A 7,653-nucleotide genomic window follows, 5' to 3' on the forward strand; every position below is an offset into this window, starting at 1 on the left:
AATTAAAGTACAACATACTATCATAATATATAAATACTTTACAACAAAGATTAAAAACTTTTTTTGCATTAAATTAAGAATTACAGTACAATACAATTACGAGAACGGCGTTTTTTTGCATTGCCGCAAAATGACAATTTAAGTGCAAACGTACTTAAGTGTTAAAATACCCTAATAGTCCTAAAACAAGCTTCATTTTCTTCAGGCCAAATGCTATTTCTTATTTTGTTCACTTGGTGTGAAATATGATCTGGACAAGTTCTTGACAAGTTTCATGAGATTCACCCACTAGTTTTATTAGTTGCTTAAGCTGCTTAAACAGTGTTTGTATATTTCACGAGACCTTGAGTGCTCAATGAGAACATTTAAACCTAAAATAGCACCTCAGTCCTTTGAAGATAAAGTTGATCATTTTAGTCTGAGCTTACAGTGAGATACAGCATTACATACACAAACCCACAGCTCCACTTGTCCTACAAGCCTCTGTGTTCCCACATTTGTTGAGTACGAGTAATATTTAGTGGTAGTATTACTAGGGGGTATTAACTTGTTCATTAAGAAACATGATTAATGACAAGTTTGATTTTAATAGTTTAATTAGTGAAACAAGAGGGAATAAGGTAGATCTACTCCACATAATTGGAAAATGGCCCAAGAGAATCAGCTGAGAAGCGAAGATGATTCAGTGATTGTTTGGGGAAATTATTTTATTGCTTCATTCATATGAGAAAACTGAAGAATGGAAAAATTATGATAATGGATCCAGCCGTATTGGGTGGAAACAATTTCCATGAATAGGGTACACTTTAACTTCCTGTGTTGTTAATGCATTAGAGACATACATATTCTATATTATATAATAATAATAGTTTATATTACTATATTATAATGTAGTACGAATACAGCAAGGATGCATCAACATAAATTCAACTGCGTTTTTACAAAAACTTTTAGTTCATAGAATCCTGAGAAAAAAAATCAGTTTCCACAAATTATTAAGCAGCATATACTGTTCTCGCCATTGATAATAATATACAATTTTCTTGAGCCCCAATCAGCATATTAGAATGATTTCTGAAGGATAGCGTGACACTTAAAAAAAATCAGCTTTGCATCACAGGAATTAATTACAAATATATTCAAATAGAAAACAGTTATTTTTTATTGTAATAATATTTTAGAATATTACTGCATTTTGTTTTCCAATCAATATCATAGAAAATAAATATGTTAAAAAAAGGCTCCTTAATATTTAGCTTGACCTCCGCTTTCTGAAGATAAAGCACCTCCTTTCATTCATCATTTGTTCAATAAAACGTTGTAGTTTCAGGCATTGTACCCTATTAATGGAAAGCGTCCTCTAACGTTAAACATGTGCAACCAACAAATCTCTACCGTAATGCAGTTTTCTCATCTGTTTGCGAAACCCTTGTTTTCCCTCTTTCCCAAGCCCAAACAATCACGCTTTCCTAAAGTCTAGCAGCTTGAACTTGTTATCTAAGCAATTAGCCATCCCACAACAGCCTACTTTAATTTTCCTTAATCAGGCAATATGCAGTGATAAATTGCCCGCCTCTGCCCTCTGTGGTACTGCCCGGCAGACACGCAGCCCAGCATGCAGAGGGCTAAAACAAAGGAAGGAATCTGCATACAGTCTGGCGCTTCAAAGCCACGTTCAAAACCACTTCTTTTGATCTTCCGCGCATCCGTAACCTGGGCTCACGGCAATTTCGCTTCGCAGCTTAGAAGGAAGATGTTGATCAACTGCACTTTGAGAAGCACTTAAACCAATCAGAACCTCTAGACAGACTCTGAGCCGCTTTCAGCCCACATTTGCTGAAGATTTTCCTGTATCGTAACACATCTGTGCAGAGAAACCCATTACAGCACAACGTTAGCAACGACCATCATTCGTCGGTTTAACTAATGCATAGCTTATGGTCCCCTTTAAAACAGGCACCCACCTCCAAGATTTCCTTTTTTCTTTCTTTTCACAATGATGAATACCCGTCATTAATTCAATAGGAACTTCACCAAGCACCTGTGATTTATCATAGGTATTTTTTCCCCCTCCAAGAAAATTCAATGCCTTTAACCTTTTGGACTCTGTTTCTAAGCTCTGATGGATGAGCTACTTAATAACAGATCTGCAGATTTGGTAATGAGACGACAATGAATGCAATAGCGTGACCGCCAAAGGTGCTAGATATATATATATATATATATATTGTCCTAGATATAAATATTTATTCGCCCACTGCTTTTTTACTTCATCTTTGGGGTCTCGTGTCTCTCTATAGCTCTAGGTAGAAGCCAAGCCTTGTCCAATAAGTCAGCAAATCATTAGGTCTCAATTGAAATAATGAACCGTAAAGGTCTATAAATGACATATAGCGAATGACAAATGATTATTAAACAGTCCCGAGAGTCTTCTTCACACTGGACATTTATTACAGCTCTGAGCATATTAAAAAAAACAGATGTTGTGTAGCATCATCTAACACAGAGACAGGGTGATACTAAAAGGACGTAGATGAGTACACAAGCTGTCATGAGCAAGACTGTGAAGCACTAAGCACCAGACACGACCCACAGCTACAAGCAAAGCTCAGGCTTATGCGAGCGGGCGATCTTTTTGTTTCCGTGGCTTCTGTTTTTCTTTTTGTCCTAAGCCTGCCCATCCCAATGGGTGCAAGGCGCTTGGCTTTCTAAAAATCACAGGCTAGAGGAGGATTTCTGAGCTAAACTGCCCTCTGCTGTAGACTGATACATCTACTGTAGCACCAAAACTATAACATCAACAAGAGCTTCAAAGCACTGTGGGAAACTCATTCATTTAATTACTACACAATCTCAGATTACGATCTCATGATATACGGCTGTAAAAACTGTCCAGATCACATTTCACCCTATCAAATATTGCGCAATGAAAATGATGACTACTTGGGGATCAATAAGGATTGTTTTTTATTGTGACATTTTTTTAAGTACCTTTACATGCACCAAATTCTCTGTAACCAATCTTTTTTGTTTGTTTTATGTTCCATATTTTCTGGAATATAAGTCGACTAGAAGGGTCAAAGTTGGATTGTTGGGAGAGACAAAAAAAAAACTGATTTGGCGAACAAGTCACATTTTATTATTACATTCAGAAATAATGTAATATATTGGAAAATAAAACTTTTACAAACACTATAAACCCGTATTTTAGTTCCCATCACAAAATCCCAAAACAAATCCTTTCAAATTAATGGTGATTTCCATTCTATTATTCTCAATGTTGAATCTTATTAGTATGTTTAAAGAAATATGTAATGCTACAATTAATTCGGCCATTAAGTATAAATATTGAAAGTTAACTTTTGTTAAAATCACTATTTATTGCAAGAATTTAGGGAAGGGATTTGCTTAATTGACACGATAATACTGTATAAAATGACAATACAACAGATCTTAATGGTGCTAAAAGTTTGATTTGATGTTCTTAGTGTAAAATCTTTTTCTTTATTTTGTTGGTGAAATATGACCTGGACACGTTCTTTACACAATTTGTGTGAGAGTCACCCTAATATAAATCAAAGTCTCAGCAGCTACTGAAACAAAATGTGTCCTGGAATTGTTGTACAGGATAAAACTCAGTGTTTCTTTTTTTATATATATATTAACTCTAAATGTTCATTAAACTGGACAGCTGTTCATTGTTTTGTCAGCGTATCGCACATCATGGGACATGATGATGAGAGGTATCAGTGAAACTGTCATTTATTGATTATTTATTGACTGAAAGTCAGCTTTGGCACTTAAAACTCCCATCTGTCCTCATGTATGATTTTTTTCCCCTACTGTTCTCTTTTGACAATCACGTGGAATTCACAATGGCCAAGCCTGATGACGTGGAATACATCTCATTTGTACTTTTTCACAGCGTCTTTTTTCCTGATTCATACAGTACTCCACTGAAGAAAGGACCGGCTTCATCTGTGAAGAAATTGTGTTCTGCATCATGCTTCTAGAAAGACCTGATTCTTTGTGCACATGGCCTTCAATGTCTGTCAATGTCTCTACAATTCACTGTCAGTTTTGTAAAGGTGAACCATTGCTCTCTTTTTTTTTTTGAGACACTGACTAACTGTAGCTGGAAGCTGTGAAAGATTGTTCTTTTTTCTAAACAAAACTGTTATATGAACTTGTGCCTGAAAACAAACAAACTGCATCTCTAATGAAAGAGGGGAAAAAAATACTGTTAAACAATCAGCTTTTCTTACTGACGGGCACTGAGGGAGAGACTGCTTGAAGAGACTGTTCACCCAAAACAACTTGTCATCATTTACTCACCCTCATGTTGTTGTAAAGTCATATGACTTTGAAGAATTGTATTCATTTTTCAAATTGCCCATTTCCATGCAATTACAATGAATGAGGAGCTGAAGCTATCAAGCTTCAAAAGGACCCCAAACTAAACCAACCAAAAGATGTACAAGAGGTTTCAAGAGAGAAGTAATGTCTGATTTGCGGAAACAATTTATTCCGATATTTTCAGTGAATCGGTTGGTCACGTTGACAAAATCTTTCATATTGATAAATTCACAAATCAGACTCAACATCTCAAAGGGAAATATAACAAGTGAATAAAAACAGAAGAAACAGTTGTAAAGGTTTGAAACAAGATGAGGGTGAGTAAATTACAGTTTTTTTTCTTCTGTGAACTATTCATTTAAAACTCATTTTACTTAATGATTATGTATCATTTAACAGTGCTATTATTTAAGTTTAAGAATTATTATTATTAATAATATTACTCTTATTATTTTATGGGACAGTACAAAGCCCAGGTGCCCTTCCTAATGTATAAACATGTAAATATCTCAAAGCGTTTAATGTGTATTCTGAATTCAGAGTTAGAAAGAGGATTAAAAACGTGTATTATTTATGAAGACAAAACTATTTTGTTAAATAGACTGAAAAAAAGTGTTATTCAGTAAAAAAAAAAGAAAGCCGGTGTATGGATTTTTTTTTTTCTTCCTATCTTTTGTAAGCATATACAACCCACACATCTCCAACCAGATGCACAGGGCATCGCCGACACTTATGAGCAGTTCCCAAATGCTGACAGGGCAGTATTTTACAACCAGCCATTCATTTACAGTGTGGAAACCTCACATTCCCTCTGTCACAGGGAGAGTCGGGCACATGCTCACTTTATTCTGCTACTGCTATGAAAACAGACGCCACACTGAGGTCAGAGAGCAGGAAAGAGAGGAACTCAGACCATTACTGTAACTCCACCACTGGTTTACTCATCCATCATTGTCTAGGAACGCATTAAAGTGCTGATACAACAGGAGGAAGTGGCACAAAGAAATGCTTTTGAAGAAGTGGAACTTTCATCATAAGTAGCAGAAACAGTAGCCAGAACTGAATTTGCTTCCAATCCTGACGGACCTACATACTATAACATTCATGGAAAGCACTATTCACACACACCATTTATTCTCTAAACAATGTTTTGAGTTGAGAGTCATTTACACAGGATGTCTGTGATAGTGTTACATAAGCTCATGTACCCACAAGCAGGGGCGCCGCTAAGGGGGGAAAAGTTAGGACGATTCTAAGGGCCCACGCACTTTTGGGGCCCTCAGAGATTGATTTTATTAATGGAATAGGTGCGGTGGGGGGCCCGACCTCATATTCTTTCATAGGGCCTAAAATTTCTAGCAGCGCCCCTGCCCACAAGATCATACATAATTAAGGGAATAAATTAATTAAGGTGAGGATCTTACCTGATGCTTCTACTACTGAGGATCAGACTCTCTTTATTGATTTCATTTTCTTACATCAGATGGGGTATCAGCAGGCGGCACTTGAACCGCCAACTGGCAAACAGCCTCAATAATTTAAAAAAAAAAAATGTTATGCTGGTTGAAAGTCTTTTCAAATCCTGATAGTAATTACAAAGTTCAGCGATATAAATGTATTTATATGTACAGTATATATATATATCGTATATGGAAGGCGTAGGAGCATCAAATGTCCATCCAATTATTGCATTCGGTCCACGCACCCTGCACACACGTCATCACGTTTCATGCAGTTAGACAGACGTCAGTCGCCGAGCACCGCAACCGAAACAACAGCCACCTTTTACAGTTCTTCTTGGACCATGTGCTTTCATACATGAGGTGAGGTAGTTTAACGCCGTCTCTCATTCCGCTTTTGTTTGCTCCCTGCTGTACGCGTTCATGTGTTTTGAAGAAGGCGTGGTTTTGGAGACACTCTGAAGGGAGGATGGGATCTCATGTTTTCTATATACTGTAGAAATGGACATTCATTTCGAGACTTCCTAAAGATTATATTAAATTATAAGTTAAATTACAGTTAAAATTATTTGTGCGTTTTAAATATTACATTTAAGGCAAGGCCAAGGCAATTAAAAAATATGGACATGCACAACTGAATATAGAATGTTAATAAGATATACTACCATTTATAAATATACAGCATTTAAAAATGGATTTAAAAAAAACTGGCTGATATCAGATATGGTAACTAGTAGTTAACTAGTAGATAATACAATATCCGCATTATTTGTCAGTCAGGGTTATTTATTTTAGTATAATTAAGATACCATTATAGTTTTTTTTAATAGTTTGAATTAGAATTTATTTTTATATTTTCCATTTTCATTTGAATTTTTGTTAAAGATTTGGCAATTTTGTTGTGTTTTTGTCATTTTTATTAGTGTTAAACAAAGTTAAACTATAAGAAAATTTTAATTTAAATATATATATATATTATATATAGTTTTTATTGTGGTTTTAGTTTTATTTGTATAATAACCCTGGTCAGAGGACACGATTTAAATATTACCAAGGTTATGCAAGATAAATACACTTTGAATCAAATGAGAACGAACCTCAAAAAGAAAAACTAGGCTTTTCTGAAGACTAGACTTGAGACATTCTCTAACTGAAATCCAATTCATATAGTGAAGAAAGCTTGTTTGGCAGCAGAACTTCCCAAACATTCAAAGAAGATCATTCTCCAGTCGTTCCGAGATTTATAACAGCCTACATATCAGTCTAGGCGATAATTATCAAGTTAGATCTCCAGTCGTTCCCTTTAATATAAATTCTGGCTTAAAAGATGATCTTGAAAGAATAGAAAAGCCAGTGTTCATATTAAAAACATCATCAGATGCACTGTAAACCAAAAGCAACATAAGATCCAGCATTGCGAAAAACAATGCATAATGAGTAACTTTGCCCTCAGGATTGTATCTGTCTGCACACATTGCTGTAAAAGTGCATTTGAAAGCTCTTGACTCTTAGAGAGATGATAAAGTTTGCAAAGTCAGGTGTTAAGAGTTAAGGGTGCATGTTTCCCTCTACCCACAGGACCCTCAATACCCTCCAATTAATCACCCCATGAAACCCTGTCCACACCACTAATTGCCTCCCTCTACGTCCCTGCAGGACGAGGGCGAAGCAATTTAATGCAGCTCACAGCAATCAATAGCAATTAGGAGCATCCCTGACTAATCCCATTGAAAGCCGCGTCTTGGGAGATGGCCAAAGAGGACCAGAAATCTTTCATTTTTAACCCTTGCAGAAACAACGAGCAAAGAAAACAAAAACTTGCTTGTTTGAAAGCCCC

The sequence above is a fragment of the Phoxinus phoxinus genome, assembly GCF_949152265.1.
Source record: "Phoxinus phoxinus genome assembly, chromosome: 7".
Classification (NCBI taxonomy): domain Eukaryota; kingdom Metazoa; phylum Chordata; class Actinopteri; order Cypriniformes; family Leuciscidae; genus Phoxinus; species Phoxinus phoxinus.